At 53.0% G+C, this 19077-nt stretch overlaps 1 protein-coding gene and 1 long non-coding RNA gene across 4 annotated transcripts in view; one reads left to right on the top strand and one right to left on the bottom strand.

The window, feature by feature from the left end:
• LOC144818911 (uncharacterized) overlaps nucleotides 1-16072 on the bottom strand; it is a 52706-nt gene extending 36634 nt beyond the window's left edge. Inside the window, exons 1-3 of the long non-coding RNA XR_013607174.1 lie at nucleotides 15963-16072; nucleotides 15611-15699; nucleotides 9396-9462 (exon numbers count right to left, since the gene is read on the bottom strand). This is a non-coding gene — a long non-coding RNA (uncharacterized LOC144818911). The remainder of the gene's footprint in view (nucleotides 1-9395; nucleotides 9463-15610; nucleotides 15700-15962) is intronic.
• A 44-nt stretch (nucleotides 16073-16116) lies between these two features.
• Nucleotides 16117-19077, top strand: part of ELF2 (E74 like ETS transcription factor 2) — a 578592-nt gene continuing 575631 nt past the window's right edge. The window contains exon 1 of one of the 3 annotated variants that reach the window (XM_078676779.1): nucleotides 16117-16323. The gene's annotated coding sequence lies outside the window, so the exon portion shown is untranslated. Of the gene's footprint in view, nucleotides 16324-16527; nucleotides 16648-19077 lie in introns of those variants that run through there. The other 2 variants (XM_078676782.1, XM_078676781.1) reach the window with 2 other exon arrangements.

Here is a 19077-nt window from a genome sequence, read left to right as displayed (position 1 = left end):
TGTTAGGGTGTGGATTGTCTGAACCATGTGAGCTGGCAGAGGAAGCAGACCGCTGGGAAGGGACCAGAGGTTCTGTAGAGTCATTGGTGAATGACTCCAAAAGTAGTGGGTCAGGGATCTTCCAGCCCAGCGTGGTGGAAGAGGCTCAGTGTAGCCCAGCGAGGTCCCAGTATAGTGAGAAGGGTGGAGGGGCTGACTGCCTGGCTCAGTGGAGCAGGAGTCAGTGGGTGGCTGAGAGCCCCCAGAGGCCCGAAGCCCTGTCTCAGAACCTGGGTGGTTTCTTGAGGGAACACCAGGTTGGGGACCTAGGCTGTCCTGTTAACCCAGTTGAGGAGGATCTCCTAGTGAGTAGAGGACCTGGAGTGTCTGTAACCAGAGCTCCTGTGGTTCTAGAGTCTGGCAGTACCGCTCCGGTAGGGAGGGTACAGGAGTCCAGAGTGAGGAGTGATTGGGGGAGTTCCCCAGTGGAAGGACCAGTGGGTCAGGGACTACCCAGTTGGGCTAGGTTCCCGTGTAGTGACCATGGTAACACCACTTCTGGTCTGGGGGATCGTCACGCACTGTCAGGTGGACAGAGGGCGGGAGATCTGCGCCAGACAGACAGTCACACAACAGATGTGACATTTGTTAGCCTCAGGGGGATTGTGTGTGAGTCCCCAGAAGTCCTGGAGTGCCAGGCAATTGTTCCACCGAAGGTTTTAGACCAGAGGTTGGAAGGCCAGGTTCAGGATCAGCCTGACCTGAAGGGTAGGACGACTGTAACCAGTGTCCTGACCGGTTCTTCTTCCAGAGGAACTTCTCCAGGTGGGAGAGGGCAGACCTCTGGAAGGGGGTGCAGAGGGTGGGAGAGCCCACCTCTGACCCCGGTGCAACCTGAGTGGATAAGCCCTGGGTTAGAATGGCGTTCTAGGGGTACCCCTCGCAGAGGGAGGAGGAACCCTAGGAGAAGAGGTAGGGGGAGGAGAGCCTTCCCCGAGACTCCTGGTCCGCCTGAGGTTGTAGGCCCTAGGCTGGAGTACCAGTGGCAGTCTAGTCCTGTCTTGCAGACAGGAAGAGTGGAAAATGGCTCCTATGTGCCAGGGGTTACTACCCCCCGCTCTGCGAATTGGCATGGACCAGTGGCACCTGGGTGGCCCAGGGCCTGGTCCTGGCCGCGGACAACTTGGGAGTACCAGTGGGGTAGCCCAGTTGGTCCAGACAGTGTGTTTAGAAGGAATCCCATGGGTTCACCGTGGCGTAGAACAGGAGGGTGTCCCTGCAGTTGTGGGCCCGCGTCCGTGTTCTATCGCCCCAAGCAGGGAAGTCCATCACGGTGGTGATTGTTCTCCCCTGCGTTTTGGCTGGAAGGGGGTTATGTTGGACTTTGGCCCTTAGGGCAGGTTCACCCCTAGACTTTTTGCTTGAAATGGTGACCTGGAGATGGTGATTTTGGGATTCTGCGCACTTTCACTGTGTCCCAGTGGAAAGTGCGTGCGCACTCTGAGTGCATGTGCTGAGCTGGGCCTGCCCGCCCATAGGAATGCATGGGGAATGTATGTGTCCCTGGTAGTTCCTGATGCGTGGGGTGTACAGGCTTGAGTCTGGTATGTGTGAACTCGTGAGAGTGAATGCTGCGAGATGGTGTATGCAGCATGTATGTGTCTAGTAGCGAAGCGCCATTTCTAGACATGGCTGTACGTGTGCTGTGAGGGTGCTGGCGTGTGATTGGCTGGAGCTGGCTGGCATGCCAGGCTCCAGGAAGTCTGGATGGGTCTGCCCGGTGGTGAGTGGGAGATCTGCATGAGTAATGTGTGGGAGGAGTGTACCTGTGTCCTGGATGGGCTGGGTTTTCCCCACACAATGCTGGCTCCGCCCCCCTGTGGTGTGTCTAATGACCCAAGCCCTGCCAGTGAATAGAGAGGGTGGTTGAGGTAAACAGAGTACTCAAGAACCAGCTGCGACTGGTTCCGCCCCCACTCTGCACCCTCAGACAAAGGAATGCACTGTATAAAAATGGGGCTGTGTCCCCACTGAAGTTGTTCTCTTCCAGGATCCTGAGGGGGCTGTTGCTGCTGCTGCTGGGCCAGAGGACCGCCACTTGGGGTGTCTCCCTGCCTGGAGACCCAGTGTGCTGGCTCTGGGCCCAGCCCTGCCCCCCTGCCTTGCTGGAGGACTCTGCTGGACCTTTATTTTACTTATAGCGCCTGGGAGCGCTCTATTTTGGTCCTCTAGCGCTTGAGAGCGCTGTATTTGGCATTTAGCGCAGGGAGCGCTGTAAATTGCCTTTTAGCGCTGAGGAGCGCTTTGCCTGCCTAGCGAGTGCCCACCTCGCTTATTTTGGTTAATTTGCCCCCTGGCAGGTGCCCACCCTGCCAGGGACCTTGCCGCTATATTTTAAGTTTACCTCGAGGGAGCCCACTCCTCGGTAAACTCATCCCCCGCCTACGAGTGCCTGGAACGGGCCGCCGCGCTGCCCGCGACGACCCGGAAGTGGCTGGCCGGCCGGCCAATCCGAGCGCGGCCCGGACGGAAAGCCCGCCCCCGCGACCCGGAAGTCAGGCGGGCCGGGGACAGGACATCGAGGCAAACCGGAAGCTGACGGGAGCCCACCCCGTGCTCCGGTGCAAGAAGGGAGAAGAAGTGCCCAGACGCCAGCGCTGGTTCCAGCAGGGCTCTCCTGAGAAGGGGGAGAGCCCGCCTAAGCGTCTGGTGAGCGGAGCGGCGAGTAAGGAGAGCCCCGGACTTCCGCAGCCAGACAGCCGGTGAGTGGAGCTGACCGGGAGGGGGTGTGAGGCCGAAGCCCCGGTGAGGGCGGCCAAAGTAGAGAAGGGAGGGGCGCCGGGACACGTTGTCGGTGTCCGCCCCCCCCCCCCCCCAAGGAGCGCGAGCTCGTGCTCATTGTTGTGGAGCCTGGCGAAAGGCTCCAGGGGCATTTTCTGCGTCTCGAGTCCCCCAGAGGGGGGGACTCCAACCAAGGCGGCACACTTGTTAGGAGCCCAGGAGAGGCTCTGGGGGCATTTTAGGCACAGCGAGTCTCCCGAGCGGGGCTCCGACCTAGCGTGGGCCATTGTCCTCGAGTCCCCCAGAGGGGGGACTACCACAAAAAGGTGCCACAGTTGTGTTTGAGCCTGAGAGGCTCAGAGGGGACATTTTCTTGCTTTAAGAGCCCAGAGAGGCTCTGAGAGGGCCATTCGTTTTGTGAGCCCAGAGAGGCTCTGCAGTGCCACAGTGGTGGTTCTTGAGCCAGAGAGGCTCCAACGTTGCCCTAACTTTCCCTGCACCAGTTGCCCAGCCCTTTGTGGGCAACTGCTACGTTTAGGCCCCCCTGGACTTTGGGACACAGGGCGTCCTAGCCCCAACAAGGCCAGAGGGCCTAGGGACAGTCACAGGTGGTGACTTACGTGAGTTTGGCGCAATTGTTATTGTTTTTGCACCTCTGAATGTATTGTTTATGCGTCATGTGCCTTTACACCTCTGAATGAATGTTATGCATTGCATCATGTGTTTTCCTCTTACACCCCTACAGGTATTGTAATACATAGGTGGTTGTTTTCTCCCTAGTACAGGTGGTGCTAGTGAGATCCTGGTTACCAGTAATTACTGGTTGTGCGCTCTATTGTTATATTGTGTGCTATTTTGTGCTAAAGTAATTGTACTTTCTGAAAGTGCTACTTCTGATTCCTGACAGTGGTCCAGGTGGCCCTGTCTTGTAAATAATCCCTTGTAAATTCTGCCCGTGCCTCTGGCACATTGTAAAGTGTGTGTTTTATCTAATGTGTTTTGGTGTAATACAAAGGCTATTTTTATATAACCTTGTGTGGAGTTTCCTTTGTGGTGGGCCTTTGGTTGTTGTTGCTGGGGTGCGTGCGCAAATACTTAGCCTACATCGCCTCCAAGTTTAGCCTTGCTGCTCGCGCCACGTTACCTAGAGGGTGAGTAGGGGTTATCTTGGCGTGTAACTCCCTTGCCCTGACTTGGGTGTGGTGGTCTCTGACTGACTTTGGCGAAAGCCCTGGCCAGCCGGGGATCCCATTTCCAACAATGCCCTTATATAGGTACAATTCACATTGCCCTTATATAGGCATAGAAATCCAGTCCTTACTCAAATACAGGCATGGCTACTTCCATCCGTTCATCTACGTCATAACGATTTCTTGGAAAACCAGACTCTTAAGCTGAAGGGACTTCCCCTAGCCTGGATATTGATTTGTCCAAGAACTCATTTATTATGCATGAACATCTATTCCTTAGGGGTTCATTCATGACGTTCATATGTCTGACTTTTACGTCTATACTGGCATTCCTAAGCACCTTCAAGGTATAAATATACCTTCACTTGCTATGGCAAAGCACGGTGGGTTCGCTGCAGTTCGACTACCAACTTGCACGATGCAGCTCGCTACAGCAAGTGCCAAAGGAAGCCAACTCTCCAGCTGACGCACTGACTAGACGCTGTCATCCTCCTGCCGAGAATCCAGCTCCAGTGATTCGGACTCCCCTTGCGGGGTGTTGGGAAATTGAGACCCGTGAACGAGATACCAAACTCTCTCATTCTAAGGTATGGAGCTGATTAGAACCTAGAGAAACCTTTGGCAATTCTTGGCAAAACTAAACCTATGCTAAAGACAGCACCTACCTCTTCCCTCGTACTAGACCTAGGTTAGGTTCATTGGGGTAGGCGTATTTTAGAAGCATCAGTTGAGTATTTTAGCCTGTGTTATTTATTTATGTATTTTTATATATGTCATAGCAACACACAATGCTATTACAGTATTATTTTATATTACTGTTTAGGCTGTTCGCATTCTGTCTAACGATTGTAGCAGTTCATATCTCTTGCATGAGAAATAAGACTGTTCAATAAACCCCTTTTATTGAAACGCCCGTCTCTCTATTTCTATGCAACTCTGTAGAAACTAAGCATGCACGATTGACTGAGTGAAATAGTTATCTATTGTTTCCACGACTCTGAAGATATCGTTCCGGTTCTAGGGGAAACAAAGTTGTCATGTTTATGCTTTGCCAGAGACTAATCCCTTCTTGTTTATTCGAGAAAGTTTCTAGTGACCTCAGAGCTAGCTGGCACACCACAATTAAGTTTAGTATACTTGATAGAGACATACTGACCTCCGTCCTATATCAAATCTATTGTGTATATTATTCCAATGCGCAGAGCCTATTGGGAATATAGGAACTACACTACACCATAAACAACCCTTTTAAGTTGTCCCTTTTACTCCAGAGAAAATGGTGGGAATCTGGACCATAAATTCAAAGCTGTTCTGAACAGGGGCCCCAAAAAAAGGTTTGGCTCAGGGCCAACAAAATCTTTAAGATGTCCCTGAATGTTCTCCCAGTCACAGGCAATCTTCAGGCTGCATGCCATGTAGACATACTGCTGGGAGAGGTGGAGTGCGGTTTATTTTATCCTGGTGACTGGACACTTTGATGATTGTGCTACCATGGGTGATCACACTTTGTCTTTATTTACTTTATGGGAGGAATGCTGCCACTGTACAAATGGAGTAGAACATTAATCTGCGGTGACAAGGAGGGCCCGGCGAGAAGGGATGCTCCTTTCTCGCAGTTGGGGTTATGACTTGTGATCAGGGCAGGTAAAAGGATGGGTTTTCAGACCATTATTTTAATTCCAAGTAGCAGCATTGTTGAGTGATATTGAAGAGTGCCGCAGTTAGCAACTCTTGACTCGTACAGGCGAAACGACTGCGGAGTGCCTATGTCAGAGGAGTTCATATTGTGAAGTGAAGCAGTTTTCACGACTTGCTGAATTCGGAAAAATGATAAGGCGGTGGTGCTCTGCTCACACAAATTGATCTAAGGCTACTAGCTTAATTTTGACGGACAAGTCCAAAATGTGTCAGAATTACAGAATGTGTGAAATTTGTAATTGCCCATGCATAGTTTGATTCATAAACACTGTATTAAATTAAGTTAAATAAACACTGTATTAACTAGTGCGGCCAGTGGAGGCTCACATACCAAGGCATCTGCAGCGGTGGGTGATGCTATGCTGAAAGGATATGAAGGTTAAATAGGACTGCCAGGTCTAGCTGGGGTGTCAGCCAAATGGCCACTTGCGGGTTAAATGAGGAGTTCAAAGGGCACATGAGGGGTAATGGCAATGGAAAAGAAAACCGAGACCGATTTGTCTACCGGGTCTGGTGGTGCGTTCAACCTCATGGTCATTGGATCTAACCCCCTCGGGTTTAATCAACCTTCATCCTCCTGGGATTGTTAGAATGAGCATCAGAAAGTGGGATAACAAATTTCTTATTCAGCGCCCACATGTCTACGGGAGCACTTGCCCTTTACAAGTTTTGTTATGCTCCATCAACTTTATACACAGATAAATGATAAGATGAAAGTACGGTGGGCAGGATATAACTCGTACTTTTACCTGCACCGGCATACCTTATAAGGAGTTGCTTTGGCAAAGGTAATGCACTACTGCCGGGCAACGCTGACAACCCATCCACACCAAGCCAAATGTTTAAATTCATCCTGGGCCGCATATACACCCCTGAGGTTGTGCCAGGAATTACTAAATTACAACTAAAAAGGAGCAGAGGGGTTAGCCCAGCTAGCAGAGGTGTCACAAGATAGAACCATGAGGCACATGATGGATTTGTTTGCCGCACGGTCCTCGCTGTTGACAATATCAGGGATTTACTACAAATTACAACTGAGAAGGAGCAATTTAGGCATCACAGGTAGCAGATCAAGTTAGGTACCCCAGCTGGAGAGGTCGAATGGGAGGACATGTCCAGACAAATACTGCTTTAATTTCAGTTACTCGCAACACTGGGACAGGGGCCACTAGAGTTTAATACGGTTAAACTAACCAAGGGACTGACTGGGGGAGGCACATAACACAAGTAGTACCCACTGGTACTAGATATTACACAATATTGGTTCAATAGAGTTGCAGCAGTAAAAAGGTTGAGGTTCAAAACTCAATGCCAGTTAACGTGAATGAGCTCTCAGCAAAACCAAAGTGTACCACAGGACGCCTCTTTTAAAGTTAGAGACTGCCCTATGGTTGGTACTGGCAGGTGGTGTAGGAGTGGTTGCACTAGAAAGAGGGCAGGGGCTCAAGGTGCGGGTAACACTTGTGTGGAGGACATTGGCTGTCAAAGTGTATTAAAGCAATTCACAATTCTGTACGTTATGAGAGGGCAGGCAAGGTTTGTGCTTTCGTTACATCCCAGCAATATCCGTTTCGGAATTCAGGTGCTGGGTGAACCACGCCAGGTTGGGTGCAGCAGCACAGCAGCTCGGCATCCATTAAAGGTCTGCAGTTAGATGAGGATTGGATTCTGTAGATACTGATCTACTCCCGTTCTCTCCATTCAAAAGTTGTTTCATCCCTTGTCTGCATTCTGGTAGACATTAGCAAATGCTTGGCACTGGGCTTCTCACGCTAGGGTGGGGACAGCAGCAGGATGACTCAGCATCTAAAGATCGCAGTCGGACGGTGAGGGGCATGCAGGCAATGATGACATGAAATGAAGCAGAATACTGTACAGATAAGTGTGGGTAAAGGGGTCCTACTATTCAGCTTAAACCCTGGCAGCCAGGTGGGTTGTGCTAGTTTGTCATTCCAACAGTGTGCTGTGGGGTCAATAGGTTGAGAAGTATGGGTTTGGAGCACATATGCCGACAATTCCAGAACAAAATTTGCAATTTTAGTGAAGAAGGTGCAGGCAAATTTGTTCGTATATTTTACTCTAGGTTCTCACAAGCCAAATGCAGTGGCATCTGTTTGGCACACTGGTTTACCTCTAGCAAAAGTCGGGTTATGGGCTACATACGCTAAAGCCGCCAGTCAGCCAGGTTCGATTGCGTTAGTTTGTCATTCCAAAAGATGTTCTGTTACTTCAATAGTGCTGAAAAATATGGGTTTGCAGCGTAAATGCCGACAATTACTAGAACACAGTTGCATTCATATTTAAGAAGGTGCAGGTATATTTTCTCATATGTTTTACTCCATGTCCTCAAATCCAAAAGCATTGGCTAACCTTTTTGACACTCTGGGATACCTTTATCAAAAGCGGTTGTTTGACTGCATATGCCAGGGTGGGGGACACCAGCATGGCGACACAGCATTCGTGATCGCAGTCAGACTGATTGGTTTTATAGGCAATAAGGACATGAAATGTAGCAGAATATTAGGAGTACCATTAGGGGACCTCAGGCTTTTTCTTCTGTGGTTAGATCCACCTTTGTCTTGGCTTAGGTGAGGAGGCTCACCGGGCGTCCTCAATAGGACATGACACAGCTTAAATTTGATCTGTGTCTACATGTTCACTTGCTGGCGTTGCACTTGGGAATCAGCCTGAACCCTGATAATTGGGATCATCCAAGTAATTGGGGCAACCAAGGGCTTAACCAACCCCCAAATTTGCACAGAGTGCGCAATGGATTGTATCACACAGATCTATAGTTACAAAAAGAGCTGCTTTATATCCCCAATGGGTCCTATTCCTGGCCGGTGTTGTCCTGATGCACATAGGGAGGTCATGGATGCTGGGGAAGGTGGACAAGCTTTAACTGAAGTGAGTAGGGATGCAGAGATCTACCCGGTTGTCATGTCGTGCCCAGGACATCGCATGCACCCAGAAGGCCAGTCGGAGACTGAAATAATTATTAAAAGGAACCACAGTCTCTCGGGGCTCACGCCCATACAACACTATATCCTGTGGGCACTGTGTTTTACATAGGGGCCTGCTAGCGGCCACCGATACTGTAGTGAGTTAGTAGTGCAGCTCACACCCAGTGTGTGCTGGATATGTCGCACCCACGTGCTCGGGCCAGGCGTTGCCGAGGCGAGTAAATAAAAGAGGGGGTGGTCGCACGAAGCCCTCCATTGCCCATTCCAGTGTATCCAGTGTCAGTGTCCCAATTATTTACCAAGTAGTAGTAGTTAGGCCCGGGGCGCATATAAACGGCCCCCATCACACTGGCAATGAGAGCGGAGCCGAGCCCATGCTTCTGCATGACTGAGAGGTGCCAGCGACGTACCTCAGGTAGCGTGCCCCCACCGGAGCGCTAAGGAGGAGTGGACCGCTGTCCGCGAGGCTTTACCCACGTTTACCACTGACACAGCCTCGCGGGGAGGTGCCCGCACTGCAGAGCAGAAGACACCGGGACACCTAACAGGCCGGTAAAAACGTGGCGTTTCACCCGCTGCTGCGTAGCAGTCTGCCGCGGCCCGTCACGCTGCACATTACCCCCGCCCCAGGCAACGAGTGCACAGGATAAGCACACGCCCACGGCAAGTAGAGCCTGCCACAGAAAACAGATATCATCTGATCAGCAGCCAGGAAGCTTGAAGACAAGGTGGGCCCCTGCAACTGGGGGTAATTCCTGCACCTCCCAACGCGCCTAGGACATACCTGATCAGTGCTTTAGGAAGGAGCCGCTCCTCTTCACATCACGGTCCCACGCAGCTGCTGGACAGCACTGGGAAAAAACAAAAAAAACAAGTTAAACCAAAGCCACAACAAAGCAGACCCCACCTGCCACACGCGAGCCCGCTGACCAGAAAAATAAATGAAGAGAAGGATAGAAGAGAAGCACGACTTCAGCACCCGCCGCGGCACAGGTGGAGTACCCAGAGTGACAAGATGGGATATAACCCTGACACAGACCAGCCACCCACCCACATGGTCAAACAAAATAGCCCAACAGGAGTGCTTCCTCCATTCAGAGAGGCGACTGACTTCACTGCCGCATCCCCACGCTGAATTATGAGGCTGGGGCTAGAAAACTACTTTGTAGCAGCGAGGGAGATAGACGGAGCAGTAAAACGCTCGCTGCTACTCCACTATGTGGGTGAAGAAGCATATCTGCAGTTCAAGAATCGTCCGAATAAAGGAAAGCCCACCGACTATGAAGCTGCCGTGACGGCGCTTAACACACACTTCAATCTGCAATTGATCCCTGATTTTAAGAGGTTCAAACTACGCCAGGCCCGGCAAAGGGAGGGAGAATCAATCAATGCGTTCTAAGCTAGACTCAGAGCACTAGCAAGCACCGATACAACAGAGGATTAAGCCACCGAAGAGATCCACGCTCAAATCATCCAAGGTGTCACCAGCCAGATACTATGTGGGCTGATCCTGAGGCAGCCGAACATACCTCTCAATGACATACGGGTCCTAGCCAGGACACATGATCTCTCTGCAGCCACAGCCGATGCGATGGATTTGGCCCCGACGCGAACAACAGACAAGAACTTGGCCGTCAAAACCGAGCGAGCCGATGCAGTGAAAACACAAGACAGATGGAGCAGGCAACGAGGCCGGCCGCCCGAACCCCGAAAGGCCAATGCGGATATTGTGGCCGTGAATAACACCCCGTCCAGGCATGCCCTGCCCAAGGCCGGACGTGCTCCCACTGTGGGATCCCAAATCACTTTGCATCAGTGTACCGGAAAAGGAACCAACGTAAAGACAGTAGAGGGGGAAGACCAATGCAAAGAATAGTGCACCAACTGTCAAGTGCCTCCCTGACAACGTCCAGCGGCGCCAGAGGGAATAAAGAGGCCACCTACTGAGTGGAAGACTCCTCCACAGAAGATGACTAAGTCAAAACATATCTAGTCTCTTTTACACACGAGGTTAAAAAACGGAGGAGACCAGAGCACACCTACACCGTGAGGATAGCTGGGTCAGAGGTGAAGGCAGTCATCGACACCAGAGCCTCCGTAAATGTCATGGGTATCCAGCAGTATAACTGTAGTGTCCTAGCATTGCTAGTCATAGTCATTGCTGCTCCTAACATGCGGGCCTAGGGCCCTCCACCTCAAACCCTACAATGGCGACGAGGCCGGTAGTGCAGCCCATGCGTGCCACTACCCTCGGCTGATCAACAAGGAAAAAGGGGAAGAGAGCTGCCCGTCTAGAGGGCATCCCCTGTGGCGAGGCGCAGCGCGCCGAGAAGCCGGTGGGCACGTCGGAGCCCCGCAGTGACCGGGAGCCCCACAGCAAGCCGACCGGAGCCCACCCGCGTCGACCGCCACCACCGAGTGCCCCCAAGCAGCTGCGGACCGCCCAGAGCCCACCTGCGACGGCCGCGAGGCTTACGACCCCCACCGGAGAGGTACACGGGCCAGGCGGAGCCCCCCGCCGCGACGGAGCATCTGGCCCGCCGGCCGAAGGTGAGCCCCACGGGCGAAGTGCCCGCCATGAACTGTGCCCAGCAATAGGCAGCGCCAGCGGAGCCTACCCGCGGCCTGCCCGAGTCGTCCCCCGCCCCCGCCGCGTGTGTGCCTAGAAGCGGCAGGGGCACAGAGACTAATGGCGGCGTGAGGAAGCGCGGCCGGACCCGCAACACCCGTCAACAACGAGGGGGAGGGAGCGGAGTAGCTAACCGCCTCCCGACCCCCCTCGCGACGTGATCAAGACCAAGCGGAGCCCACCCGCGGCCTGCCGGTGGCATCCCGACCGAGGAAAGACTCTGCAGCGCCAGCGGAGCCTACCCGCGGCCTGCCGACGGCACCCCCCCCCCCCGCGAGGAGAGACACCGCAGAACCAGCGGAGCCTACCCGCGGCCTGCCGACGGCACCCCCCCGCGAGGAGTGACACTGCAGAACCAGCGGAGCCTACCCGCGGCCTGCGAGGTAAATGGCACGTCTCCGCCGCGCAGCGTGTGTGAGGAAGGGCTGCTGCGGCGGAGACCGAAGAGTGGAGCACCATCGGCATTTAAAACAGCAGGGCCGGCGGAGCCTACCCGCGGCCTGCTTCAAGCGCCCCCGCCCGAGGAGAAGTAACAGGAGCGACGCGCTCCCTCCCAGCCTGAAGAAAACATCAGCATTACCCCCCCCCCGCCCGCGCAAGGACTGCGAGACGCCGCCGCGGGCAGGGAGGACAGAGGGAAAGGTGACTGGACTGCCGTTTTCTGTGCCCGGGAACTGGCGCCACGCACCCGCCAAAGAACGGCTGCAGCGGAGCCTACCCGCTCAGCACACCACACATCGCTGGCAAAACCCCCAGCAGTGCCTCCCTTGCTAGCACAAGCACTCCCATGTGCCCCCACCGCTTGAAGCAAAGTACCGGTGCACCCGGCAAGAACCTGCACATGTGCCCCTCTGCAGCCATCAACCATCTGTGAGGCGCATGTGCATTTCTGCCCCCCAAAAAAAAAAAAAAAGAAAGAAAGAGACTCACCGGGAGGGTAGTTTGAAACAGGCTCCCAGCAGCAGCAGCTCCAGCCCCCTGTGCACTGTGACAATAGAGTGCACATCAGGGGAAGACAAAACAGGCTGCTAACAAGTCCTGCAACACTGCCACCCAGTGGCCAAATGCAAAAGTGCACCTACCCCCACAAGAACTAAAACAAGCATTGCACAACGCAAGAACACTCACGCAGCAAGCAAGTTCTCCACAGCGCAAGTGACAGCGAAAGCGTCTAAACTCCCGCAGCAAGAAAGCATCCAACCTCACGCAGCAAGTAACTGCGCAACAGCGCCCGTGACACCCACACACACCAGCAAGGAGTCGGCGACTGCCACTTCCAACGCGACGTGGGAAAAGGCACCAATGCCTCACAAAACATCCAAGCACTGACGTCTGGAGGAAACGACTGCCAACCACTAAAAGAACGTCCAGGGAAACTACTGCCGCGATCAAAAGACGGAGAGAGCAGCGACGCCTTGTGGCCACAGGCGCTCACCGCAGCATCACCTACTCCCACCAACGGTCCACAGCATCAAGTACCTGACGACAGCCAAAGCAGCAAGTACCCAACGTCACGCAACAGGCGCCCCAGAACCCTGAACAGTAAGTGCGCAAACAACGCGACACGTGGCGACGCACAGCCACCGCAAGCAGCGCCATCGCGCAGAACAATCTTCGCGGACGACCCCACGACATGGCGCCTCCAAGGAGCCGATCCGCAAAACGATCGCCCATCAAGTGCCGACCCGCGACAGATCCGTGGCGCCTCCCAGGAGCCGATCCACAGAGTGATCGCCCATCAAGTGCTGACCCACAACGGGTCCCCCAGGAACTGTTGTAGCGCAAAGTCCGACAGGACGACCGAAAGCAACCTGCCAGGCATCGGCAGAAGTGGACCACCAACCGGTCCAGGACGTTCAACCATGAACAAGTCTACAAACATGGACCCCCGAACGTCACCAACAACCATCAAGAAAAGAAAGCATCAAGAAAAGAAGGTTCGCGACACCAACTCTGGCTGCTGAGGAAGAAGGAGAAAGTGTCCCCGACGGGGACAAGACCAGGGGTACACATGCAGGGTGCGCGCACTGCATGGAGGACCCAGGTCAGAAGAGAAGACACAAGATCGGTCCAAGTGATGTCGCGATGCAGAAGAAAGGAGAGATCTGAGTGGCACGTCTGCCACTGCGAAAAGGAAGGAAGAAAAGGAGAGATCTGAGTGGCACGTTTGCCACCGTGAAAAGGAAGGAAGAAAAGGAGAGATCTGAGTGGCACGTTTGCCACCGTGAAAAGGAAGGAAGAAAAGGAGAGATCTGAGTGGCACGTTTGCCACCGGGAAAAGGAAGGAAGCATATCCATGTGGCCTGTTGCCACCGTTAAGAGTAGAAGGAGAAGTCAGTGCGAAGCAACATCCCCACAGCGAGCTAACTAAGGAAAGAGAGAGGAGTGCAGGAAGACCACTCACTCCCGAAGAGAAGTAAGGTGACAAGTGCCAGGACAACGGTGAGAGGAACACGAGGCCGGAAGAACACCAGTGGCAAAGAAGACCAGCTGACAGACGATGTTTCCGCACACCCAGGATCTGCGGAGAGGAGCAAGCGAGACCGTTAGTGACATCCACCTTTGGGGTCACACGGACACTGGACACATGCCAGCCGTGGTGACCCAGGGGCAGAGGCCTCCGGGACGCAGTCCCCGCGACGAGAGATGGTCCTCCGACGCCCATCCGAAAGGTCCGGGGAGGGCGAAGACATCGCAAGCAAAGACAGAAACCAACAGCTACCTTGGGACGAGGCTGCGGAATCTGAGGTGAGACACATCGTCTCTTCCATACCCCCACTGACGGCGGCGCAGGAACAACTGATGTGGACACATCCAGCCCAGCGCGAATCCGAGAAGAGGACCTCAAGGATATCCCGTGGCAGGGGAACACCGACGAGAGGGGTCATCCTAGTGAGAGGGATGCCTTGCAACGGATCTGCCTTTTGCCAAGTAGGACACAGACTACAAATAAAGCTAAGGCCAAGGCCGGAAATCGTGCATCATTCCCCGGCGAACCACCAGAACTCTAACTGCACCCATCGCCGTGGAAGTGAGCAAAAGAAGGACTGTGAGGACAATTTGGTCGCAGAGTCATCAACAGACTGTTTCCATCGAGCACCACAAACCGGTGCCACTGTGAACTGATGTTACCCGCAACAGGTTGAACACCATCTGTGATTCCAAGCAGCGGCGGATTGAAAGACACTGCGGAAGCTGAACACTTTACTGCATCCTGATACATGTTATTTTCCCCACAGGTTGATTTCTGAATGTGGGTCTTTGCAATTAAAAAATGGGAGGGATGTAGTGTCCTAGCATGGACACGTTCTAGTGTTCAAGTGTCTGTATTACACTTTACACCCACCCACCACAGACGTCATGGTGTCACATGACGCTGGCAATAAAAGGGGCCGAGCGCACGTGCTCGTGGCCATTCCTACTACCCTCATCTGGTGTATGTGTCAGGTCATTGCTGCTCCTAACATGCGGGCCTAGGGCCCTCCACCTCAAACCCTACAATAACAAGCTAAGACCCAGGCCTGAACTAACACAGTGTAAAACAAAGATCTTCGCGTACGGAAGTAATTCACCCCTGCTCCTATGAGGGAAGATGATGGTGACGATCCAAGTTCACATCCTTGCTTGACCAAGAGTTCAAAATATGGGGTTTGTGTGGCACTCCTTGGTAATTCTTTTCAATATGTTCCTGTAATTTTCAGGTAATGTTTTAACATTTGGGTGCTCGTGAGTTTGCTCCCTCTGGCCTGAAGGGAGTGGTGAATGATAAATTGGTGTTTACGTTGTTAAGTTTAACAGAGGACCCAACCGCACTCAGTTGGGTCCTCTGTTAAACTTAACAGCGTAAACACCAATTGACCAAGAGGCCGACACACTACTCAGCAGCCAGCCACAGAGGACCTAGGCCTAGTGACATTTGCGAGGAGCGTGCGGCCGCACCAGACCGAAGAGCTGCTGAGGCAATTCGCGGACCTTTTTAAATGACTAGGATGCATCAAGAGGGCCACAGTAAAGCTCCACATTGACCCAGCAGTGGCCCGACAGCCTTACGACACCGGAAAATCCCTTTCCACCTCAGGCCGCTAGTAGAACAAGAGCTGCAAATGCTGGAAGACCAGGGAGTCAATGAGAAAGTATCCGGGCCAACCCCACCAGGTGTCTGCTGGATATGTGGCACCCACGCCCACGGGCTGGCGTGGCCCAAGGCGAGTAAATAAAAGCTGAGTGGTTGGTTGCATGAGGCCCTCCATTGCCCATACCAGTGTAGATGTCCCATCCCATCCAGTAGGTAGGCCCGGGGCGCATATACACGACTCCCATCACAGATACCACAGTAAGTGATGATTTAAAGGTTGCATTTCAGCACGAACCTGTTGGAAAAAAGCAGCGTCTATCCAGCACGCAGAGTAATTTTCCTTCCAACTATCAAACCTGGAACTTGGCCACCTCGCTTCAGAATCTGAAAATAAAAGAGCACGCACACCGTGAACCCGGAATATCATAAACAAATAAACATTACCCAACATCAAAATACAAAATCGCCGAAAACCGAACTACATTTAATTTGAAAATATTATAACTACAACCAGGATACTACGGGGGAAAATATTATAACTACAACCAGGATACTACGGGGGAAAATATTATAACTACAACCAGGATACTACGATGGTCTCTGTTAATTTAGTGAAAGAATTGAGCTGTTTCAACGCAAAACAGGACCTACTCAGTCGCATCCTATTGGCTTCGTGTCTAAAAAAAACTATCAAACCGCTTCCAAACACACTCGAGAGAGAGGCAGCCGGCTCCGCTCGGTGCGCCGCTGCTTCAGTCTGCCCAGGCCCAGGCCGGGCAGAGGCACGGCTCTCCGCGGGGAGGCGGGGCCAGCGCAGAGCTGTCAGAGGCAAGCCGGTACGGAGTCGCACAGAGCCAATCGTTCTTCACGCGGGAGGAGTCCCGAGGAGAGCCGAGCAGCAGGCAGGGGATAAACAAACGGATCCCGTGGGGTACCAAGTGTTGTACTACACCGGGGCCCAGACCCGGAGCTGCGGAAGGACCCGGGCTGCCCGTGGCGCCAGCGCCGGTGAGGAGACCCTTCCCCAGGCGGGCTCAGTCTGACTGGACGCCGCGTTTACCTCGCAGCAGCTTTTTGTGGCGCGCTCCGCCGCCTACTGTCACCCGGCCTGTACCAGCTTCGTGCGCGCGTCACCTCCTGCGGCCCCCACCCTCCCCCTCCCGCTGGTACCGAGCACTGGGGCTTCCCAACCTAGGCCCCTCCCTGAGCCGTCACCGCGGAGCCCCCCTGGCGAGTGCAAGGCTCCGTCGACCCCTGTGGTTCCCGCCTGGCCACCCCCTCGCTTGCGACCCCCACGCTGGGCCTGCTCCGTGTGTGTCCTCCTGGAGCCCGGTAAGTGTGCTTCTCTCCCAGCCTGTGTGCCCGGGCTCCGCATGCATCTACCCGCGGGGGCGGAGCTCTGCCAGCCTTTACTGCACTTCCCACAGCTCCGTTCAGACGAGTCTGGGCGAACGTGGCCACCTCGCTTCCTGTCATCAAGACATTGTTTATTGATCACCTCGAGCTTTCACGTGACAGCATAATGGCTGGTGTTGTCTTGCTGTTTTGCGTAAATAAAGATGACATTCCTGATATTGTGGGTGTGATGACATGGTCTGAGATGTGCCATCCCCAGGCACCCACTGGTTAGTCAGCTTCTTATCTTCCTGACCTGCCACTCGCTCACATAACTGCCAAGTGGCTCAGAGGCAAGTCACTTTGTTTTTGAAGTGAGTGTCCTTTAGTTGGAGCTGTTTTCTCAGACGTGTTCCAAGTTGGATGTGCCACTGGAGTTATGCTTACACCTCACTAACGATACAGCTTTGTGCCTCTATTCAGAGGGGATATGCCTCACAGTTTCAGCTGGCTGTGTTAAGAATTATTGCTAATTTTGGCACACATACATGCTTGATCCCTGTCTGTAATTTCACAGAAAAGCTAACGTGATAGAATGCATCCATGTACAATCTGAGGGATGGGGCTGGCCTACCCTGAACTCGACTTTCACTACATCTAGGGATGCTGCCTTTGATTTTAGTTGTTTACAAGTTCTCTCGGGTTCTTAACTGTTAGTTTCCAGTAGTATCCCATTGAATTGCATAGGAAACAATGGACACGTGTTTCTTCATTTTGCAGAGCTATGCATTTTTATCCCCTGAAATAACATTTGTTAAAATAATTCCACTCACTGGTTTTTAATGTTTTTCTTATATTTAATGTATGTTGCACTCTCGTTGATTGTTATTGGTCTCTTACTATAACTAAAAATTACCATGCTGGGAATTTCGAGGGACCATGTTTAGCCTTCCCCGTTGCCTCCTCTTGTGGTGTTTACATTTTGATGGTTTGTTAAGAACTGAACAATTGTTTAACTTTTGCTAAACTAGCTAAAAAGGAGAAATTGCAACTCAGTGAGAGCCTGATATGCAGTTCTACCACTGGTTATGCAATGTGCTTCCACACAACTCACTTGCTGGGTACAGTTTACATAGCAGTCATGTTGTATCTGTATTGCTCGAAAAGTTATTTTTTTTGGGAGAGCTTTGTCGATGCAAAACTATCTTGATTGAAGATGATGATCTCGCTTCCAGCTGTTGGTAGTCTCTCTCTGAATTTGCTGTTATCTTCCTTCTCTCACTTAGACTCGTGGGAAGGCCATGTGTAGTGACGAGTGGGAGACATTGCACAAAGTAACAGAACCGCAATAGAAGAGAACATTTGGTGGGGGGCATCGTACGTAGCCATGTTCTAATAGAAGGAGAACGTCCTATTTCAGGGACAAGTATCAGCAATGAAGAGTTACGTGTTAACATATTGAGAAAAATCCTATTTCTTCCTTACATTTTTATTCACCAATAAAGTAGAAAAGAAAACATAGAGGTTAAGGATTCAGTTACTTCAGAAATCAATCAATCAATCAATCAGGTCATTTGTAGAGCGCACTACTCACCCGTAGGGTCTCAAGGCGCTGGGAGGGGGGGGGGTGCCGCTACTGCTCGAACAGCCAGGTCTTGAGCTTCTTCCTGAAGGAGAGGTGGTCTTGGGTCAGGCGCAGATTGGTCGGAAGTGAGTTCCAGGTCTTGGCGGCCAGGTAGGAGAAGGATCTTCCTCCTGTTGTCGCTCTTCGGATGCGGGGGACGGCGGCGAGGGCGTGGTTGGTTGATCTGAGGAGGCGCTTGGGAGTGTAGAAGTTGATCCGGTTGTTGAGGTAGCTCGGGCCTTGGTCGTGTAGGGCTTTGTGCGCGTGGGTGAGGAGCCGGAAGGTGATTCTCTTGTTGACCGGGAGCCAGTGCAGGTCTCTCAGGTGTCCGGAGATGTGGCTGCGTCGGGGGATGTCGAGGATGAGTCTCGCCGAGGCGTTCTGGATCCGCTGGAGTCTCTTCTGGAGTTTGGCAGTGGTTCCGGCGTAGAGGGCGTTGCCGTAGTCCAGTCGGCTGGTGACGAGGGCTTGGGTGACCGTCTTCCTCGTCTCGGTGGGGATCCACCGGAAGATCTTACGTAGCATGCGCAGGATGTTGAAGCATGACGAGGAGACGGCGTTGACTTGTCTGGTCATGGAGAGGGAGGAGTCCAGGATGAAGCCCAGGTTGCGTGCGTGGTCTGTTGGTTTGGGTGCGGTGCCCAGGGCGGGGGGCCACCAGGAGTCGTCCCAGGCGGAGGGCGTGGAGCCCAGGATGAGGACCTCCGTCTTGTCTGAGTTCAGTTTCAGGCGGCTGGTCGTCATCCATTCGGCTACGTCTCTCATCCCTTCGTGCAGGTTGGCTCTGGCGGTGGCGGGGTCGT

This window comes from Lissotriton helveticus, chromosome 2_1 (genome assembly GCF_964261635.1).
Source record: "Lissotriton helveticus chromosome 2_1, aLisHel1.1, whole genome shotgun sequence".
In the NCBI taxonomy this organism is placed as follows: Eukaryota; Metazoa; Chordata; class Amphibia; order Caudata; family Salamandridae; genus Lissotriton; species Lissotriton helveticus.
Note: the sequence above shows the minus strand (reverse complement) of the source record. Positions and strands in the feature narration are given on the sequence as shown.